At 49.1% G+C, this 22841-nt stretch overlaps 1 protein-coding gene and 1 pseudogene across 2 annotated transcripts in view; one reads left to right on the forward strand and one right to left on the reverse strand.

Moving 5' to 3' along the window:
- The window catches only part of GALNT6 (polypeptide N-acetylgalactosaminyltransferase 6), a 35126-nt gene extending 25001 nt beyond the window's left edge, over window positions 1-10125 (reverse strand). Inside the window, exons 1-3 of one of the 2 annotated variants that reach the window (XM_029206652.1) lie at window positions 10007-10106; window positions 2978-2983; window positions 2742-2865 (exon numbers count right to left, since the gene is read on the reverse strand). The gene's annotated coding sequence lies outside the window, so the exon portion shown is untranslated. Of the gene's footprint in view, window positions 1-2741; window positions 2984-10006 lie in introns of both variants that reach the window. The other variant, XM_029206651.1, reaches the window with a different exon arrangement.
- LOC114886154 lies at window positions 6363-21221 on the forward strand (annotated as a pseudogene).
- The last annotated feature ends 1620 nt before the right edge of the window (window positions 21222-22841 follow it).

The following is a 22841-nucleotide window of genomic DNA, read 5'->3' on the forward strand; positions in this document are numbered from 1 at the left end:
GTGATCCAGTGGGTAAGACTCCTCGCTCCCAATGTAGGGGGCCCAGGTTTGATCGCTGGTCAGGGAACTAGATCCCGCATACCTGCGGCAACTAAGAAGTCTGCATCCGTAACTAAAGATCCCTCATGCCGCAACTAAACAAGTTCCTGCATGCTGCGACTAAAAAAGATCCCGAGTGCCTCAACTAAGACCCTGAGCAGCTTAAATAAATATTAAAAAAAAAAACAGTGTATGGTGGTTGCTGGTGGCACTGCTCTTCTTTGTACCCTACACATATTTTATAAATATTCTTCTGTATCTGCTCATATTTAATTAAAAAAATCTTTTTAAAAATCTAAGATTCTAATGATAGCATCTTCTGGCAGGAACATGGCTTCCAGCATGTACCCCCACGTACGTGGTCCCAGACCTCAGAGGAAGAGTGATTGTAAAACTTTCTGTACACAGCTCTGCAGGTATAAGGCTCAGGGGTTAAGGACTAGACATTGGTGGCAACAAACCTGGGCACAAATTCTGGATCTGCCGCTTCTAATAATAACAACCTACTTCCTAGGGTTGTTTGTTGTAAGCACTAAGTTCAATGAAATAATTCATGGAAAAAGCTTAGCAGTCTCTGCACCCAGTAAGTGCTCTAAAAGTGTTAGTTTCTATCAGCCTCAACTTCCTCATCTGTAAAGTGGGGGTAACTAATACCTAACCCACAAGGTGGTGGGAAGGATTAAATCAGAAATAATGTATGTAAAGTACTCGGCAGAGCGTCTGGCACAGACTCAGCCTTCAATTAGTTCTATTATTATCATTAATAAATCCCTGCTCAGTTTCCCAGGAATTATCCTTAAACACCTGGTCCTTGGCCAAAGCCACACTCCTTACTCTGTCGTACTTAAAAGTAACTCCAGCTGAGCTGCGCTGTTATTTAAACATACAAGCTGCTGCCTATGGAGAAGCCTGGTGTTCGGAGTCACTTGGATCCACTTGGGGCACACGTGGCTGTCATGATATCAAGGGGGAACGGGGTCACTTTGGGTGGGAGGGAGACAGGTCATTTTCTTTTAAAACGTCAGATGCAGCAGCAGAAGCAGCAGCAAAGATCAAATCAAATCAAATCTCTTTGAGTGTCTATTTTATATTAGGCGTTGTCTGGGAGACAGAAGAGATTTGTTCATTGTGCCGGTATTGACTGAGCTCCTGCTTCATGCCAGGTGCTCTGTCAGATGGAGGAGATACAGAGATGCGCAAGCCCAGCCTTCAAGGAGCGTATGGTCAACTGGGGCAGTCAAATTTTAAACAGAGATCACCCAGTGAGAAGACAGCATGAGAGAGGCACCCTCGGGGGCTGAAGGAGAGAGGATGAGGTCATGTCAGCCCGTGGGGGCGGGGGATGTTTGTGAAGCCCCTCAGGGGAGAAGCTTGGGCTAAGCACTAACACACAAGTAGGGGTTGGCCAGTGAGGCGAGCACATTTCAGGCAGAGGGAACAGCACACAGAAAGCCCTAGAGGCAGGAGACAGTGTGGCCCATCAGAGAATTCCAAGTAGTTTGGTTTGGTGGGAGTGTGAAGCCTGATGGGAGTAGCAAATGATGGGTCTGGAGCGGTGGCTAAAACCAAGCCATTGTGGCAAGGAGTTTGCCCTTGACCTGAGGTATGGGGAGCGGTAAAGGATTAGTGGGAGCCCAGCATTACAGGAAGTGTAGTAGGACAGCTGGTGGAGCGTGTCCAGGAGATGGACCTAACTGGCAGCTGGAGGGCCAGTTAAGAGGAGCTTGGGGGTCTGACCCATGATAGCAGCAATACAGATGAGGAGGGAAGATATGGTGTTAGGAAAACTCCCTTGGGTGATGGGGTGGGACAATTCATCCCAGCTGGGACACAGACGGACAGAGAGAGGTGTGAGACCATCCCTCTCCCCATGGGATTTTAAAATCTAGTTAGAGAACAAGAACCGGTAGCACCGGGTTCAGGTGGCACCCGTCCAGGGAGGGAACAGGGGTAGGAAAAAGATCTTTCACTGAATACCCTTTTGCACTTTGAACCCTGACTACATTACCTATTCAAAAATCAATAAAATTAGAACTGAAGAATAGCACAGACAAGTTGACAACGGTAGAGTTCCCTGTGGGCTTGAAGAAGGCTTCAAGGGGGAAATGGAGATTCAGCGTAGAGGTGGTGTCCTGTCCCAGGGGTTGCTGGGCCGGCACAAAGGGTTCTGCCCGACACTGACACCTTACCAGTTCTGCAACTGCCCCAGCTAAGCAAAGACTGAGGGCCGCAGAATGGGGAAGTGTTCGCCATGACACTGTTGAACCATGCTGCAGGCTGCATCTTCCCTGATACTTTGTCTACCTTCCACTCCAGCAAGAAAGAGGGAGCACAGTTAGAAACAAAGGTGTGGTACAGGCATATCTCGGAGATATTGTGGGTTCAGTTTCAGACCACTGCAAGAAAGTGAGTCACACAATTTTCTGATTTCCCAGTACATGTAATGGTTATGTTTATACTATACTGTAGTCTATTAAGTGTGCAATAGCATTACGTCAAAGAAAAAGGAAAAAACCTTAATTAAAAAATAACGCTGTTGGGAAAATGGCAATGACAGACTTGCTCAACACAGGGTTGCCACAAACCTTCAATTTACAAAAAAACCCTGCAGTATCTGTGAAGCAAAATAAAGCAAAGCACAATAAAACGAGGTATGCCTGTAAAGCTTAGTTACCAGCTGTTGCCAAGTGCTTAAGACTCACCTCTTCCAGGAAGGCCTCCCTGACTGACTCACACAGAATCACCCAGGTCACTCCAACTCCCTCATCCTGGCATTGCCTTGTAGTCCCTTGCAGTGTGGTTTCCCTTTGTTCCTTTTTTTCCCTCCTGGAGAGAGACTTGGGGTTAAGTTGAGCGCTTCCCGGGCATCTGCTCTCTCGATCCAACCCGGTTGTCTAAGTCTTTCTCTCTGGTGCCTGCAGCTCCTCAAGGTACTAACCAAATCCTAAAATGAAACAAGACACCTGTGATTAGCCTTGGCAGTAAGGGACTCGGTCTCTGGTTTGTTTGCTCAGCATGCAAGAGATGGGAGAGTCCCTTAGAATGGACGCATAATCTGATTCCGATGGAAGTCAGAAGACTTTGGGTTTAAGGATTCCTGCTCTCTGCGTAAGAGACGATTCCCAGAAGTGTGGCTGGCAAGATCGGGGAGGTCACCAGCCTTGGGGAAGAAACAGCCCCTATTGTACACAGTCCTTTGTCAAGAGCAGGGCTTCACATGGTCCTCCCTGCAGTGTAGCTCCCTCACCTTCAGGCTGGCCACCAGGTCCACTGGCAAGTATGCCCATTGGTCCTCACCCACTCATTCCCCACCTGCTGCTGCTGGGTGTTCATTCCCAACTCTTTTTCCTCCAACCACCCTTGGGATTGCAACACATCAGACCATCTCGGTTTTAGTAGTGAGATGACGCCAGAAATCCTCTTATTCTAGGAAGACTTCCTAGGCTGAACAAATTGGACCTGTTTTCCTGGCCTCACCAGTCAGAACACAAATTTACCTTCTGTCCCTGGTATAAGGGAACTAAGGCTTCACCCAGTGCATGGTCTATCAAACTGTTGATTGCAACTCATTATAGGATTGTTAAATAAATTTAAAGTGTTGCAAGTCAGCATGAAAAAAAAAATTCTTTAAAAGATCAGACTAGGGCTCCCCCAGTGGCGCAGTGGTTAAGAATCCGCCTGCCAATGCAGGGGTCATGGGTTTAAGCCCTGGTCTGGGAAGATCCCACATGCCATGGAGCAACTAGGCCTGTGTGTCACAACTACTGAGCCTGTGCTCTAGAGCCCGTGAGCCACAACTACTGAGCCTGCGGGCCAGAACTACTGAAGCCCACACGCCTAGAGCCCATGCTCTGCAACAGAAGCCACCACAATGAGAAGCCTGTGCACTGCAACGAAGAGTAGCCCCCGCTCGCTGCAAAGCCTGGGCGTTGCAACGAAGACCCTACGCAGCCAAAAGTAAAAAAATTAAAAAAATAAATAAATGTATTAAAAAAAGAAAAAGATTAGACTAGACTAGAACAAAAAAGAAAATACCAACTGCCATTACATCACATGTAACATGGGTAAGTATTGTTTCGTTCAAATTTCATTTCAGTTATTATAAATACGTATATAGAGTGTACTGAAAGTTCAGGTAGAAACCAGGTAGTATGTTTTTAAGCTTTAATAACTTCATAAGTATAAATGCTACGGACTTAAAAAGAACATCATTTGAAAGTTTTATTTAAATTTCTTTCACCTTATTTTTATGAATTTTGAATAAATTTTTATTTTAATGTTTGTCTCTGTCCATTGAAGATGATAAATATTTCCTGATACAAAACTAAAATGAAAAAATTGTTATTCAAAATTCACATAGGTAAAAGAAATTTAAATTATTACGTTTTCAAATGATGTTTTTTGTTAGTTTGTAGAATTCATACCTCTTAGGCGATTAAAGTGTAAAACTTTTCTAAGGATATTCCCTGGCAGTCCAGTGGTTAGGACTCGGCACTTTCACTGCTGGGGCCTGGGTTTATACTTCTACTTTGGCCTTATCACAGTCTGTCCTCTCTCACACCTTTGTGAACTCCTGGACCAGAGAGGACAGGTTATTTTCACCTTTTTAATCACTTGCAAAGTCTAGCACAAGGTTCGTATGTAGCAGGTATTCCATAAACCCTTGTTAAATGAGATGAGGCCAGTGGGGTTAACATGACCCCTTTAAAGCTACAAGGGTGAGGGCTGGCTTCACTAAATGATGTTTTTTTTTTTTTTTGCCGTAGGCGGGCCTCTCACTGTTGTGGCCTCTCCCATTGCGGAGCACAGGCTCCGGAGGCACAGGCTCAGCGGCCATGGCTCACAGGCCCAGCCGCTCCGCGGCATGTGGTATCTTCCCGGACCGGGGCACGAACCCGTGTCCCCCGCATCAGCAGGCGGACTCTCAACCACTGCGCCACCAGGGAAGCCCCTAAATGATGTTTTGAATGCACTTACGGCCAACAAGCATGTGAGTTACGTGATCTGTTGTTACACACCAGCGTGGCACTTAGACTAGGTCTGAGTCCACTACTCTCATTTGACAGTGAGGCCAGAGTGGTTAGGTGACTTCTCTTGTGTCACACAGCTCACAGCTCTCCCAACTCCCAGGCCACTGCTCTGTTCCCACCCTCTTACCTCCCCCTTGGAGGTCACCTGGGGAGTTTGGGGACCAGGTTTGGCTCTCCTGAGCCTGGGGCATGGCAATTTTCCAGAACCTCCCAATTCCACTCATAGACAACACCCCCCCCCCCCCCCCCCCCCCCCGCCTCTACCCCTCCCTCTTCCCCTCCCCCCTCCTCCCACCACCCGCCAGGGCTTGCCCTCCTCCAACTCCCACCTAGGACTACAAATGCTTTAAAGATGCCGCAAATCAAAGTCCCAGGTAAAGTTTCGCCTTTTGTGAAAGCAGGGGGTGGGGGTGGGGGTGGGGGTGGGGGGTGGGGGGGTGTTAGTTACCAAGAACGTGCTCTTGCTGGCCAGGTGGCCTCTTGTAACAAAGTTTCTTTCTGTTTATCAGTGGAGCGGCTGACCTCCTGGAGACGTGGGGACCAGGAAGTTAGCAGTGGCAACACCACCAACAGGGATGTTTGCTCAGGTTGGTCAGACTACCGTTCAATTACAGGTTTATTCTTTGAATAGTGATGACTGTTGCCGCTCTCACTGGGAGCATGTGTGTGGAGGAGCTAACACCACGCTGGGGGTGGGGGGACGACAGGTCAATTTCAAGCTACTGGTTGGGGGGAGGGAGCCAAGAGGCTGTTTTGGACAAATGATTCTCCGTTTCTTCCCTGCCAGCACTTTCTGGACATCAAACCCTGCCTGCATTTCACTTCCTCTGTTCTCATGCTGTGAACAAAGTAGCAAACTATCTGGTCCCAACTCCTCCTCCCACCTCTGACCCTTTGAATTACGGAATGCTGGGAGGTTTTCACTTTTCTCCATAATTACACTTTGAAGACACTTCAGCTTTCCCCCAAGACTAAAGCTGCAGTGCGTGGTCATTTTCCCAGAAAGATGCACTGAAAGTTATTTCAGTAGCTAGTCTGTCAGGTTTTCTCCCTGGTAGATGCAGGTTTATGTTTTGTTTGCACAGTGTTTTAAGCTTTAGTTACCCAAACAGATTTTTCCATTGAGAAACCCAACCCAACTTTACTCACACTGTACACCTAGAATATGCTTGGCATATAGTAGGTGCTCAGTAAATATTTCTTGATTTATTCCAAGTTTGTAAAAGTCACTGAAAATCAAAATAATATGTGACCAAGCAGGAAGTTCAACAGCTCACAGGTTTTTGTTACTGGATGGAGGACCTCCAGGCCCTGCCAGGTGAGGCAGGGATGTGCAACTATCTCAAACTGAGCCTTGAGACTCCTCGGAATCCAGGGATAAAGGAGGACCCCAGGTGGGTATGAGCTGGGATTCCCTAATTATCTAGGAACCCTGGTGACAATCAGGCTGGGTTTGAGAGAAGGCAAAAAAAAGAACTTGGATTGAGTCTTATCATCCTTTGATTGTCAGAGGAAGGGGAACGGATGGGGGAGTTTAACAGGAGGGGTATTCCTGCAGGCTTGCGCTGGTCTCCAGATTGGGGGGCAGGTGATGGTGAGGACAGAACCGAAGTTTTCCCTTCTGTCCTCACCGCACAGGGTGCTCCTGGCGGTAGGACTTCTGCCTAGGGCCACTGGATACTCATCGTGCCACACCCTGAACTCAGTGTCTGTGCCCTGCCCCCTAAGCTAGCCAGCCTTCCCAAGTTTCCCCACTGCTGCCAGTAGTGTCGAGATCCTGGAAACAACTCTTGGCCCTGCTCTACTCCCAGGCACGGAGTTTCTAAACGGTTTTCAACATCAGGTTCAGTCCATGCCCACGCCCAAGTCCTGCTGATTCATTCTCTACCTCCCAGACCCTTCTCTTCCTCTCTCCACTTTTCAAAACCGTCATCTGAGACTGTGCTCTTATCGCCCAATATCCGGAGAATCAGCAGAGGCTGCCCGCCAGCCTCCCTCTGCCTCAGGCCTCTCTCTCTTTCACAATCAGAAGAGCCATATTCATATTCCTTTAGTGCCATTTGATTGTAGCAGAAACATGGCCTGGGCAGTCGGCTTCCTGTTTGCTACTCACCCTCACCGTCTATCTTTTCCTCTTCAAAGTGTTTCCCTCATATTCTTGCTAAGCAAGCCATGTTCCCTTTCTCTCTCGAATTCTTACCTGAAACTCCCCTCCTCCGAGGAGCCTTCTTAGACTAAGGTGCATCTTACTGCCCTCAGTATCTGGGTGTATTTGTTTCCAAGTTTCACTGCCCATGTTTCCCCATGTGGGACTTCCTCACTAGATTTTTATGGGGGAGGGAGAACCAACAAGTCTAGACGTTGCGCCACGTAGATCCTGTTTTCTTTCTTCTTCCCAATCCTTAAATCCTAGCCCCCAATCTTTTGCCCCTTGTATGCTCTTCCCTACCAGTTCACCCAGCTTTCTAATCCCTGCAGCATCTCTCTGTCCTGAGGTATTTGGTTGTTAATTCCCCTGCCCTGATCTGTCTGTTCTTTGTTTTCTATCGTATGCAGAGCTCAGAGTGAGGATTGGGTTTCTTCCTTTCTTCAAATCTCTACCTAGGGCTCAGGACCAGGTTGCACAGGGTACAGGAGAATAACCTGACCTCCCAGGGCTCTCAGGTGCCACAAAAGAGTCTTGTAACAGTCCTCTTTCTCCCCAGACTGAGCCCATCCTTGTTCACTGGGCAAGCCTTTTACACAGCACAATTACAGCTTTGAGCTCAACACAGTGACAGGCAGTGCCCTGCACTTGACCTCCCATTTATTCAAACCCTCACTCTCATTCCCATCAAAAGAAAGGACATTTTGGGCCTTCCCAGAGAGGGGCAGAGGGGTGTAGGAGGAGCCAGGTTCGCCCAAATCTTTGGCACAGTCACTGGGTCCCTCTGGTACATAGAAAGCCACTTTGGTCCTCAGCTGCACTTCTAGGGCTGGAGATGTCAGAACACATCCATGGAGCCAGAGGAGGTTCAGGACAATACCACCGCCATTTTTAATATTACTACTTACCATATCAACAAACAGTTGTCTTTTCCATTTTACACATAAGGAAACTGAAGCACAGGGAGGTTTAGTAACCTGACCAAGGTCACAGAGCTAGGAAGTGGCAGAGGCAGAATTTGCTCCCAAGCACATGTCTTTCCAAAGCCCACTGTCTTAACCATGACACCAGGTGCTGCGTTGCACTTGGAGCGTTGCCAAAGCATTTTCATATACTCCTTGTCATTTGCTCCCACCCAGGGAGTGTTTATGTGATCTGGCCAAGGCTACACAGCTAAATTGGTGACAGAGCTGAGCCAGCTCTCTGCCTCCATTATACCCACTGCCTCTGCCCTAGGGTGAGCTGCCCCTCTGATTCCTAATTTCTGTTCTAGACAATGGCTACATGGGCTAAGCCCATGGTCACATCTCCTGTTCAGTTTTCTCCCAACTGAATTTGGACTAAGATGTTTTTGATCTCAGAGGGCATTTGACATTCCTCAGGGCTTCCCCTTTGCAGGTGTGAGTTCTTCCATTCTGCTGTGGGTAGGAATCAGCTGTTCTGCTAACTGTGGTTAGTGATTACCAAGGATGAGGCCATCTCAGGCAGCCGAGTATCCTTCATGGTTCCTTTGACAGACCTGCCCTGCTTACTGCCCTGGTGCCCCTGAAAGTAGTTTTCTCTTGTTACCTCTGGGTGCCTAAAGTGAATGTCATTGTTGAGAAACAGGAGCTAGGGAAGTACCTGCAATGATACTGGCTTCTGCTGGATAATTTGAACTAAAGTATATTTCAAACCCCTCACCTTAGCTTGTATTATCACACACATTTGCCTGTCTAATCCTTTTCACCCTTCCTGTGATGCGCAGAGACACAGCTCATCGTAGCAGAGGAGAATGAGGCGGGGGTAGTGCACACACATCTCTGGCAAAATGAGCCCCAGGTTCCTTGGTGTGTCCAGAGTTGTTAACTTCATGCAGTGTCTGTAAACTACATTTGTGAGTCGGCAGTGCACTGAGAGGGCAGCATTAAAATCCTCCCTGTGAATGTTGCAATGGGTGGTTGGCTAATAGCGGGGTCTGTTCTGTGCTTTGCTGGCAAATTGACACCCTCCCTCCACCTCCATACACACAGGAGAGCCCTGTCCTACCCGCTGCCGAGGTCAGGGTCTGGGATGACAGGGTCTGGGATGACTGGCTCTGGGGGCAAGTAACAAACTATTTTTCCTTTCGGTTAGCCTGGGGTTTGGAACAAGTGACAGGGAATCAGGAAGTTGGTGACAGTTACAATCATCAACGCCCATCAGACTCCCTCCCCACAATACCGTGTACACAGCTCCCGCCCCTGAAAGGCCCAAGCCTCCAGAGGAAGAACATCTGAGGCCCTACGCCCACCGGAAGGCTTCTCACCGCTAGCCCCTTCTGCTCAGGAGCAGCGTGGCACCGGCAGGAGGAAACCTCTCTGAAAGATTTTCTGTAGCGGAGAACAGGGGGTGGCCCAACGTGGGGAGATGGGGCACAGAAGGGGTGCGGTGCGGGGGGAGGGGTGGGTGAAGGGCAGCGGCCACAGGGTCCCGAGAGAGTGCGCTGTCTAGTCCCTCTTCATCCTACCCCTCCAGGTCCCAGAGACCTGAGCTTTTCTTCCGTCCTTTCAGGAAGGCGCAAAGGTAGAGGGGGTCCTACCGAGGGAGGAGCTAGAGGCCACCACGACAGATGGACCAGCCCGGTCCTGCCCCTTCATTTTACTGTCGCGGGGTGGCGAGGAAGAACAGGAGGAGTAGAAGGTGGGCGGAGGGGAGAGGTGGGGAGCAAGGACTTGGCAGAAGCGAGCTCGACTGGCGGGAAGTCGCGAGAAGCAGGAGAGCTCTGGGTTCCAAGTCCAGGGGAGGGTCGCGGGCTGCTTCTGCCGCTTACCTGTCGCGCCCAGGAAGAGCCACAGCCGCGCTGCCGTGCAGGTCGCGGGTTTCCCGACGGGAAGTCCTGGAGGGCGGGGCCGGGGCGGGCCCTGCACTGCCGCTGGGGCGCGTCCTCCCCGCCTCTCCCGGGCCAGGTGCAGGCGGCCATCCGCCGCGCCCCCGAGCGCTGCAGCGCGCCGCGGAACGCCCGGCTGCCCCGAGGTCGCCCCCGGCCTTATGCACCCAGCCCGCCGCCGCCGCTGCTGGGAGCCCGGGTGCTCCAGCTTCTCCGGATCTCAGCAAACCCCGGGGGGCAGTCTCCGTGGCCAGGTTCTCAGCGCCGGTAAAGATTGGAGGGTCCTAGCCACCCCAAAGACGACAGGCATTAGCCGAGCCGCCGGCGGCGGAAGCTGCTTGTTTATGGAACCGCAGCGTGTGGCGCGCGGGCTCAGGGGCTGCGCTGCCGGAGCGCTCAGAGCCGGGCAGAGAGGCGCCCCTGGGCTCCGTCCCAGGTTTGCTTCTCATCGCCGGGGTGGTCCTTAGCAAATGACTCCTCCCCTCCATCCAACAGTGAGAGCAGGGAATTTGCTGTGTGCCCCGAACAATGCTAAAGCCTTCATATGCCAGGTCTCAGGTAAATCCCAGCCCTAGCAAATACCTACGATTATTGTCCGGAATATACATGGGAGACGGCTGATAACACAGCTAGCAAGTGCTCCTCAAAAGTGTGGTTCCTTGACCAGCAGCGTCAGCGTCATCGGATAATTTGTGAGAAATGAAGATTCTTGGGCCCCACCCCAGACCTAAATAATCCGAAACTCTGGGAATGGGGCCCAGCAATTTTATCTTTAAAAGCGCTCCGGGTGATTCTGGTGCATACTCAACTTTGAGAACCACTGAACGAGTAGAGACAGAATCCAAATAAGTAAGTTCAGTTCCTAAAGCCACGCTCTGAATCATCCCCCTCAGGCTGCTCGCCACGCGCTGAATCATCCCCCTCGGGCTGCTCACCGGTTCAATCCAGCTCTAAGGTTCTGTGATGTAACCTTTTGGGTCCTTGTCTCAGTAATAGAGAAGGACCACTCCAAATAGCCGATAATTTGGAAATTTTCTGGCGTAGAAAGTTCGACCACCAATTCTGGTTTTCTTCTGTTTGGATATTTAAACGAGTTTGTGTTTCTAAGTCTGTAAGACCTGGGAGCAGGGGCGTGGGTGGGTAGATCTGAGCAAGAAGGCAGTTGTGACATGAACTGGGAAGGGCAGGAGAAGCTACTGGGGATTAACAGTTGGATGGAGAGAAGTAAACTTGTTTTCTAATCTGGGACCCCAGGGTAGAATTGAGCTATTCAGAAGGAGGCCAGAGTTATTCCAGTGATGGATTCTGGAGAGAGGAGGCCAGTGGAGCATGGAGAAGAAGATCTTGCCTAGCCACACTAGATCAGGAAGCAGGTGAAGGATGGACATTCCCAAAGGGGTAGAAAATGGAGGCATCCACTCAGTCTCAGCCTGGTCACCTATCTCCTCCCCTAACACCAAGCGGCTGAGTAACCCCACCCCACCCCCCCCCCCCCCCCCCACCCCCACCCCCGCCCAACTCCCTTCCTTTCACATTAGAGACTCTGTCTGGGGTTTAAATTCCTAAACAGAGACTTTCTACAAAGTTTGCCTTGATCATCCGTTTTGGTTCCTTTACAGACCCTCAGGGTTCATTCTCGTTCCCACTGCTCCAGCTGCCACCCTTGTCACTTGCCTGATTCCACAGCTATTTTTCTCAGAATAAGGGCATTTCCTGTTGAAGACTGTGGGATGCTGCCCTTCATTTCTCTCTTTCCGGGGGCTCGACACTCCTGTGCGCGTCTGACCCTATAGTCTTTGCACCATCCTTCCTCTTGATCCTGATCTGACCCTTGAGCCTTAGTCCGGACCCAGCCTGACCTGAGGGTGATGGGCTCGTCTGGACTCACAGCCTCAGTTCTTCCCCAGGACAGAGTCATGACTGCTAACCCCATCCCAGAGTCCCTGAGAGGCTGATGCCCAAGGAAGCAGCATTGGTCTGTGTTGTGTGTTCCACATTCTGGAAGCAAATTACTCATTCAGTTTTACTTTACCTGACTCTGATTTTAAACATGACTTTGAGTCCTCAGAACAATGAGCTGCCTGATTTGGAGGTGCATGTAGTCCACAGGATGTGTGACCACACTGACTGAGCTGTTCTTTTTTAAAACAATTAATTAATTAAATTTTGGCTGCGTTGGGTCCTTGTTGTTGCACACAGGCTTTCTCTAGTTGTGGTGAGCAGGGGCCACTCTTGATTGTGGTGCACGGGCTTCTCATTGAGGTGGCTTGTCTTTGTTGTGGAGCATGGGCTCTAGGTGCGCGGGCTTCAGTAGTTGTAACACGTGGGCTCAGTAGTTGTGGCGCACGGCCTTAGTTGTTCCGCAGCCTGTGGGATCTTCCTGGACCAGAGCTCGAACCCGTGTCCCCTGCTTTGGCAGGCAGATTCTTAACCACTGCGCCACCAGGGAAGTCCCATGACTGAGCTGTTCTGTCCTCGCAGGAAGGACTGGAGGCGAGCCACACAGAATGACTGCATGGCAGGCCACTTAAAAAATAGTTTTCTTTCATTGAAAACATTACAAAGGCACCTGGTTAAAAAAAATTCAAGCACTAGCAAAAGGTATACAGTGAAAGATACATTTCATTCACTTCTTTCTGGAAATCATCTGTGCCTACTCATGACCGAAACTTTCCATCGTTCAGCTCTTCTGCAGGGCAGGCTTGGATTCCCCACTCCTCAAGAAGTCCTGTGAATTTCTTTCTTTCTTTCTTTTTTTTTCTTTTCTCAGAATCTTATTCTTATTTCTTGCCATTTTAGTTTCTGGTTTTGGGTGTTCTGAAGTTTCGCTTTTCACAGAAGTGTACTTCGGGGGTTTTCCCCCAGTAAGGCAGGAAGTGTGGTGGGGAGCAGATCGGTGGAAGCAAGCGAGACAAGAACAGCTCTGGGAGGCTATTGACATCAGCCTTGGCCTTTATTGAGTCTCTCCCTTATGCCTGTGGTCCCTGGCGAGGGGATGCCCACCTCCGGGTGGGGCAGAATGAAGGAGACCTGCCCACCAGGAGGAGGTGCTGGCTTCACTTGGGAGGGAAAGTTTGACCGAGAAGCTGCCACGAGCACCCCAGGGAGGTCAGGAGGGAGGGCAGGCCCACCCACCCTGCCCCAGACTGTACCCCTCCCCCACCCTCTGCAGGTGCCTGACCAGCGGAAGGAACCTAACACATCCCTTGAACATCTTTAGTCTCAGTTTCTTATCTGTAAGGACTAATGATGCCTTAGGGGTGGTTGTGCAGGTGGAGCTGAGAACTGATGTGAAAATGGCATAGTTCAGGTCCTCTGTTACATCCGTTTATCTCTATTCTCCCCCTATTTCCCCCTTCCTCTTTCTCATCTCATTCCCGTGCTCTGAAGAGAAACCATCAAAGCGAGAAATGTTTTAGGAGCCCAAGCAGAGCTGTTCCAAGTTCTGCCGTAATCACTCATGCATCACAATTCACTCTGCTCTGTGGGCCTCAACTTCCTCATCCGTAAAAAGGTATAATATTATTTTTACTGTTGAGTTGTTACATTAAATAAGTAAAGCGTTTAACCCAGTGCCTGGTATACAATAAGCACTCAATAAATGTTAGGATGTCAGTTGTTATCACTAGCTGTTGTCCTTCTTCCCTTCCTACCTTCAACAATACCATGTTAGCCCACCATGCTTTAGCTCTGTGCTAGGTATTGAGTAGGACCAGAGACACGAAAGTAAACAATCTACTTCCTTCTCCTCAGGACACCCTTAACCTAGGAAGGGAGGTTGATAAACGTAAAAAGGATTAGGACAGGGCAGAGCCAGGACTCTAAAGCGAGGCAAGTGCTTTGGGTTTAAAATTGAAGGGGGCACCAAAAACTCAGTAATCAAGTAGTATATAATGTAATATTTAAAAACATCAAAATTAGTGCAAAAGATATCTATGATGAACAAAATATGAACAATTTAAAACAGAGTAGTGCTCTGCTGAGCCATATTGGAGCCTGAGGTAAAAGAAAAAATGTGGACCCCATGTCCATGCTTTTTTTCTATTAATTTTGTCTTGGCCTCGCTGCACAGTTTGCGGGATCTTAGTTCCCCAACCAGGGATCGAACCCAGCCCCTCATCAGTGAAAGAACAGAGTGCTAACCACTGGACCACCAGGTAATTCCCCCATTTTTCTTTTATATAACTGAAGCCTCCTTATATCATACAATGAATAATTGTTTACTCTCTTGGGAAACGTGGGATAGGTGCATTATGACTAAGGACACTTCTACTTAAATTACACATGATTTCCTTCTTAAAAGCACTCAAGATACCCAGGATCTGTGTGTACTTTTTAAAAAAGAGAAATTTAATAATTGTGAAGAACATCTACATGCTTGCAAGATTTTGCTATGAGAACTCTTTCTGCTGAAAATGATGATATATTATTTATTTAATTTTTGACAGTATGCGGGCCTCTCACTGTTGTGGCCTCTCCCGCTGCGGAGCACAGGCTCCGGACGCGCAGGCTCAGTGGCCATGGCTCACGGGCCCAGCCGCTCCGCGGCATGTGGGACCTTCCCGGGCCGGGACATGAACCCGTGTCCCCTGCATCGGCAGGCGGACTCTCAACTACTGTGCCACCAGGGAAGCCCGATGATATATTATTGTTTAATAACTTTTTTTAAAAAAGAAAAAGATATGCACATTGAACCTTCTGAAACAAAGGTAATCGTATCTCAACCTGACAAAAATATAAGAATAAACTCTCCACCAGAGCAAACTCAACTGCTAACTGCAAAACCTCTGTTATCTATCCCTAAAAAATAAGAGAGGAGGTTCCTATCTTCTTAGATGTTTGAACAGACAATACATTTCCTTACAGAAGGTTGAAATATATATGATGGCACTGGAGTGTTGTTTAATATTGTTTCAGATTGACAGTAAAGGAGAGGTGATGGAATAACTCAATGGCAGGTCTAATGTCCTGATTTTTAATGTCCCCTTAGTGTCCTGAAGTTTTTGCCTCACTGCTTCTTAATTCCCATGGAATCTTATTTATTTATTTTCAATAGGTAACGTGCGTATGGCACAATGATCAAAAGTTCATAAGTATAGTGAACTACGCCTATCCCTGGTCACCTAGTTTTCCTCCCCAGAAGCAGCCACTGTTAGCAATTTCTTTTGATTCTTTCTAGAAACATAGCCCAGAGAAGGAGTCACCCTGATTTTAGCAAGTACCTTAAATAGTAGCTTTTTTCTTTTCTTTTCTTTTTTTTTTGCCACACCATGTGGCATGTGGAACTTCCCTGACCAGGGATGGAACCCGTGCCCCCTGCAGTGGAAGCCTGGAGTCTTAACCACTGGACCACCAGGGAAGTCCAACTTTTTTCATTATATTGTCTGAAGTGGTTAAAGTTATTTTAAAAGCAATTAACTTACTGAGCTCTCTTTGTGCCTCTGATAGATTTCCAGTGGACTCCCTTGGGTTTTCTAGGCAGACAGACCTATGAACAGCATAGGATTTTGGCAAAGTGAAAACGGTTTTGGAGTGAGACCTGGGTTGAATCTCTGTCTGATTTTAAATCCAGCCTTTAAAAAATGTTGGCACTCTCAAAAACAACAAAAAATAAGTTGGCACCCTCCAAAGGCAGCATGTAAGTACAGAGTGGTCCTTCCCCACAGGTGTGGTGGGTAGAGTGGGCAGAGGCCACACAGAACCAAGTACTGCTCCTCTGCCCTCTCCTGGGTTTGTTTGACCTGGATCTGCATAGATCCAGAGGGCTTTGATCTTGGGGATTTCTAAACAGCCAGTGACCAGGAGGAGAGACTGAAGGGGAAGCCCTAAGCTACCTTTTCTTCCTCCACGAATGGAATGTGAGTTATGTTTGCTGAGAGCAGATTAAGATAGATTTTATTGTTTGAAATCATGGATTTATGGCCCTTTAAAGAGCTGCTAATTATCAGCAAGACCTACAACCTCAGCCCACCCCCCATGTAGTAGTGGGAAAAAACAGTCCAGCACCTGGGAATGGGTACAGGTCTTCTCACAGATGGGACCCACTGCCAGACAGGGCGTTGGTGGTATTGGGTGAGGAGTGGTACTAAGAAACACCTATAGTTGGTGAGGAAAAAACCCACATTCTTACTTACTCATGGAAGTTTATCAATTTGAAGGGATGCCCCAGGACATCTCTGATCCCTTTATCCACCCCATGGAAAAGATGACTGGGGATGTGGATTATCTAGTCTATTTATATCACATAATTTTTTTCAACAGGACCTCAGAGGAGCATGAATGAACTCCTTTATATCTTACACTACCGGGAAAAGACAGACCTGAGGTGGTGCCTTGATATAAGTACAGTCCTCCAGGCTGCAGTAAGATGGGACAGCATTATATTGTCATAACGAGGGATGAGCTTAAACTTTGAAAAGGTAATTGGCTCCACTTACTAATTATCAAGACTTAAGATATCATGGGGTTCAGCAGTTACACGAGGTTTACGGAAAACTATACCAGGCTTGCCAAACTACCAAGTGGCTTACCAGGTACAAAACAAGGATGCCTCGCGAATAGAAGGAGAAGCCCCACTGTGGGGAGCTGGAGACAGACTTAGGACCCTGATGGGCTCTGTAATGTGTTATCCTGTCCTGGCCTTCAGTACCCTGAGGAGCCCACAGGTGCTGAATTTTTTTTTAAATTAATTAATTTTATTTATTTATTTTTGGCTGCACTGGATCTTTGTTGCGGTGCGTGGGCTTCTCGTTGCCGGGGCTTGTCTCGTTGCGGAGCACGGGCTCTAGGCGCGCGGGCTTCAGTAGTTGTGGCTCGCGGGCTCTAAAGCGCAGGCTCAGTAGTTGTGGCGCACGGGCTTAGTTGCTCCGCGGCATGTGGGATCTTCCAGGACCAGGGCTTGAACCCGTGTCCCCTGCGTTGACAGGCGGATTCTTAACTACTGTGCCACCAGGGAAGCCCCAGGTGCTGAATTTGAAGGCAGTAGTGGTCAGGGTATTTGACCTCCTGGCATTTTTGGTCCCTTGGCCATTAGCTCAATATGGTGATCTCCTTGCCAGTGATGGGCAAAGAAGTGTGTCTACTGGGGGCCTGCGGGAAAGCTTTCCATTCCTTTGAATGAAACAGATACAAGAATAAGACAGCCTCTTAAAAGCCTATCTGAGAACAAAGCCCACACAGTGACAAGGTGGAGCAAAGGGATGACAGAACCTGGGCCACCACTGACACTGTTTTTTTTTTTTTTTTTTTTAATGTTTATTTATTTGGCTGCGCTGGGTCTTAGTTGCGGCACGTGGGATGTTTGTTGCCACGTGTGAGATCTTCATTGCCACATGCAGGATCTTCATTGCTACATGTAGGATCTTTAGTTGCGATATGCGGATCTTTAGTTGTGGCATGCGAACCCTTAGTTGCGGTATGTGGGATCTAGTTCCCTGACTAGGGATCGAACCTGGCCTTCTGCATTGGAGCGCAGTCTTAGCCACTGGACCACCAGGGAAGTCCCCACCACTGACACCACTGAGCTGGAGCTTATACTGCTCATGGGATCCATCCTATCCTGGTATCTGTTATGTGAGATATCTCAGTGGGCTGTTCTGGAGCCAAGGGAAGGATAGGGGGCACCAGTCCAAAGGGACCCAGACCTCCTCTAAGGACATTCAGATTTTGCTTTGAGTGCACAAAACCTAGAATTTTCTATAGAACCTGGAGCACAACAGTGGAAACAATCCTACCTGGGGAGTCAGAGAACCTCAGAGCTGATATGACCCTCATCTTTTAACTCCCATGGCGAGGAAGCCATGTCTGAATGGGAGCCTTAGCCTGCTGCCCACGTGAGCAGCTCCTCTGAGACCTCTCAAAGGAGGGAAACACCGGAGCTGGGACTCATGCACCTCTTGCCTTTGGGACCAGAGAGTAGGATCCCAGGGAACGTTCTGGAGGTGCCAGGTCACCTCGCCCATTCTTCACAGGGTTACCCCACAGTCAGATGCTATGGGGGAGGCACATCTCAGTATATGGGGTGGGAAGCCCTGATAGAACTCCCCCCAAGCAAAGACTTGGAGAGTGACGGCATGGGGTCCCTCAGTTAGCTGGCAGTTCTGTAATCGTGGGCAAATTGTTCAACCTCAGTTTTCTCTTTTTAAAAAGAAGATATTGAGGTGGGTCTGTTGTGGAATTTGATGAGATAATGTATGTAAATCACTTGTAATGTGCTCAGAATATAATAAATGGCTTTCCTGGTATGTGCCCATAACTCCTCCAGAAAGCCTCACTTGCTTGTTTTCAGCGTTTGGGCAGGAGCCACACAGCTTTTTGATGAGCTGGCTGACTGTGGAGTTTGGTCTGGGTTTGAGGCTGGGCAAGAATGACCACTTGGATCCAGTTCAGAGTTCTTTTGTTTTGGTTTATTCCCCAAGGAGCTGAAAGCAGTCCAAGGGATAGAAATGAGACCAGGGTACATCCAGGGGGCTCCCCATGGTCTCTTGTGTCAGTTCCCAGAGAAGCATCCCTCAGAGTTTGGTGACGTTGGCAGCCAGCGGGCAGGAAGACGTCTGCCAGAATGGAGGAGTGCAGAACTGCAGGTTGGCTGCCTTTGGACCCCAGGCACGGCACACCCAGAAACAACAAAAATACCTCGTAAGGCAATCATTCTGTTACTCAAGCCAGGTGACCTAGGTCTAACTGCAAGCCTTGAAATTCTTCCTGGATCAGCCTTGGGGCAGTCTGTCTCCCCTTATCTGTCCCTGTGCTGCAGGTAGGCAGCTGTTAGTCCGTAAAGAGCCTTATGAGTTGTGAGCAGGCGCCCCTTCCTCTGGGCAGGCGCAGACCTGTGTCAGGGCACGGCTTGGCAAGCAAAGCGTGAGCCAGTTGGCAAGCAAAGCGTGAGCCAGGTGCAAGCTGTACAGCCACCCGGAGCGGTCTCGGAGTTCCCATCTCTGTCCACAGCCTGCCTCAGTGATCTCTGCCTCAGAGGCAAGGGAAGGGGCTTCACTCAGGGTGAAACCAGACTCGGGGGCAAACTCTAGGAATCTGCCTGCTTCGCCACTGTTGCTGTTTGCTGTAAGAGTAGACGCAGATCTGATGTCAGGAGCTGCGTGGGGGAGACTGATGACTACTTAGGACCTGAACTGCCTACTGAGCATGAACTTGTCAGTCTGTGAGGCTGACTCCTGACCAAATGCAGGAGAGCCTGGGGAGCTTGACTATGTATGGGGACAGACGGAGCCTGGGACAGGACCGGTCAAGTGCAAAGGACCTTCTTTCTTCTTTGTCTAGCATGTTTTCAGGGAACCACCTTTGATTCTTAGTCCATGGAGTTCAGATGAGGCCCACCTCACTCCCCAGTACCAAGGGTGGACCTACAGACGGAGGAGGCCCTGCCTTGACCAAAGGAGCCTGCATCCTCGCCCAGCTCAGCAGACAGCAGCGTCTACCTGCGGACACCACTGCACGTGACGATTGCCTATAATCATCCAGATGTGGTGTCTGTCATCCTGGAGCAAAAAGCTAATGCTCTTCATACCACCAACAACCTGCAAATTATTCCAGACTTCAGCCTCAAGGATTCCCGAGACCAAACCGTGCTGGGCCTGGCATTATGGACTGGCACGCACACAAACGCAGCCCAGCTGCTGGGCTCCGGGGCTTGCATCCACGACACCATGTCAGACGGGCAGACCTTGCTGCACATGGCCATGCAGCGGCAGGACGGCAAGAGCGTGCTCTTTCTCCTGGAGCACCAGGCGGACATAAACGTCAGGACTCAGGATGGGGCGACGGCTCTTCAGCTGGACGTCAGAAATCAGCTTCCCCTTGTCGTGGATGCCATACGCACGCGAGGAGCTGACACATCTGTGCCAGATGAGAAGCGGAACCCCCCACTGTGGCTCGCACTGGTACATAATCTGGAGGACATCGCATCCACTCTGGTCAGACGTGGTTGTGATGCCACGTGCTGGGGCCCAGGACCTAGTGGGTGCCTTCGGATACTGCTGCACAGAGCCGTTGATGAAAACAAACGAGTCCATCGTCTGCTTTCTTATTCGCAGCGGCTGCGATGTGAATAGTCCCAGACAGCGTGGTGCTGATGGAGAAGGAGAGGAAGAGGCCAGAGATGGGCGGACCCCCTTGCATTCGGCAGCTTCCTGGGGGCTGGAAGAGACGATACAGTGTCTTCTGGGGTTTGGTGCCACCGTAAATGCACAGGATACAGAAGGAAGAGCGCCTGTCCACGTGGCCATCAGCAAGAAACATGGCGTCGTCATTCAGCTGCTGATTTCCCACCCTGACATCCACCTGCATGTCCGACACAGGCAGGGCCTGACCCCCTTTGCCTGTGCCACGACCTACAAGAACAACAAGGCGGCCAAGGCCATCCTGAAACGAGAGTCCGGGGCTGCTGAGCAGGTGGATGGCAAGGGCCGGAATTTTCTTCACGTGGCAGTTCAGAAAGTGTGCTGTTCCCAATCAGTGTCTAGGCTAACGTGAATTCCAGAGTCCAGGATGCTGCCAAGTTGACCCCTTTGCACCTTGCTGTCCAAACAGACTCAGAAATTAATATAAATATGTATATTTATGTATATGTATATCATATGTATGTGCAAAGATCCTCTGGCCACCGTGATTAGTTTAGGGTTTAGCACATTACCCAAGCCAGGCTACTCAGAGCCTTTCCTGAGATATTTCCTGGAACTAGCAAAAAAGATGACCCCCTCCCCCCCAGTCCCACACCTCTGATCCCCTACCCCACGTGACCACTGATGGAGTCATTAGCTGGGAAGGTGACGTAAGTTCAGAGCAGCTAATGGCCATCTTTGCTATTACGTGAGGAAGGAGAGTCAGCCTGAGCATGAAGACAACACTGAGAAAGCAAAGAATAAAGGTAAAGCACAATAGGACCCTAACGTTATATTTTGTACTCCTGGATCCTGCTATACCTGAAGTCGTTTATTCCTAGATTTCTCCCTTCTTCCGCTTTCTCTTTTTCTCCTTTTCTTTTCCATTTTTTCCTTTCCTTTACTGTCTCTCCCTCCCTCCCTCCCTCTGTTCCTGTTCCCCCTCTCTTCCTTCCTTTCTTCTTTCTCATTTTGGTTGAAATTTGTTTGAGTGTGTTTTTGTTACTTGCAACCCAAAGAATCTGACCAATAAACAATGTGATGCACTGAATTAACTTACTGCTCTGGGAGAGAGGTAAAAGGGCTATCTATGTTCATTTAAAACCAGGCCTGGCAGAGAGAAAGCAGAGAGAAACTCCTAATAAAAGCTTAGGAAAGGACACTTCTGACTCTCCAAGGAGCAGAGAAAGTTGAGTGGTAAGTCATAGTGTGGCAGGGTATGGGGAACACTTACAGATTGGGAGGGATGGACCACCATCCTTTTAGGCTTTAATCTGTGAGATACACTCGAACCAGACAATTTCCCAGGTAGGACTTGGGAGATAGCTGGGAGACCAGGGAACTGGAGGGCTTCTGCTTGGGAGACGTCCCCAAGTCTAGAGAGGCAAGAGGCTGTTGCAGGGTCTGGCCTATCCCTAAGCCCCTCAGGACATGGTGTGCCTCAGACCCTGTTAGTGCTGGGTGAGCAGAGAGTTCACCATTTCTCCACTTCACTACTACATTAGGTTCAGGCCTGTTGATGTTCTGTGGCCAACCACGTCCCGCATGTTTGCTTTGGAGAGATTGTACCGAGTTCCCTAGTGAGGTCTTCCCTGTTGCATATAAAGAGTGCCTCTGTAACCTTCCTTTGTGCAAATCTTTGGCCATTTTCCTAGGGTTACCTGCTAGAAGTGGAACTTGCTGGGTCAAAGGCTATGAACATTATTAAGGTTTTTGATTCTTATTCCAGGAGGCACTATTATCCATTACGAGAAAAGAGATGTAAAAAGTCCCCACCCTTGTCGGCTAGGAGAGGGCTGATGGCTAAATAACTAGAGTAAGAGGTGACCTGTTTTTCAGAAAAACAGAGCCATATCACAATGTCTATAATAAATGGAATTAAGACCATAAAATGTGGTGTGGGTGCAGCAGATCACATAGCATTAAACAAATTAGACTGCCTGGTTCCCTGAAGATACATGGGTCAGAAAGCACCAGAAAGACCTAATGGGGTTATCAGGGTGCTTCCTTGAATGTAGGAAGTGTCGGGACAGTAACAGCTGAAGTTGCATTTACTGAAGGCGACTTTTGTCTAAACAGGGTTAGGACTAGAGGAGGGCAAAGAACTAGCATTTCTCAGGGAGCTCTTCGTTGCATAAGAGAGATCACCAGCTACAAATCAAATTATCCCAGGAGGGAAAGTCTGTCCTGGCGTAAGCAAGAATGTCCTGACATTTTATCCACAGTTGGAATGGTTAATGCACGTGGAAGCTCCGTGGAAGCCGTAAAGCATCGCTGGCGTGGGGTGCAGTGGTAGGCACTAGGGGATCAGAGATGAAAACTCAGTCCCTATCTGTGAGGAGATATCAGTCTACTGCACAAACCTTCTAGAATGAGGTAAGACCCGTACTGTAATAGAGGGGCGTATGCGGGAGGTTCAGGATGGCACAAAGGAGGGAATGATTAACTTCCCTGCTGGAGGAAGAGGTGAGGTGACCTGATTTGTGAAGAATGAGTAGAAGTTTGCCAGGTGGGCAAGTGGGGGAGACACAAATAGAGGGAGGGGCATACATGTGACCTGGGTGGCCCCCAGAATTTGGAGTGCAAATAACATGCCCCAGCTTGTCCCCAGGATTTAGTGCTCTAGGTCCCTTGGCCTGCCAGAGCAGATCCAGAAGCTTAGC

This window comes from Monodon monoceros, unplaced genomic scaffold, assembly GCF_005190385.1.
Source record: "Monodon monoceros isolate NGI ecotype Baffin Bay Population unplaced genomic scaffold, NGI_Narwhal_1 Super_Scaffold_6, whole genome shotgun sequence".
Lineage (NCBI taxonomy): Eukaryota > Metazoa > Chordata > Mammalia > Artiodactyla > Monodontidae > Monodon > Monodon monoceros.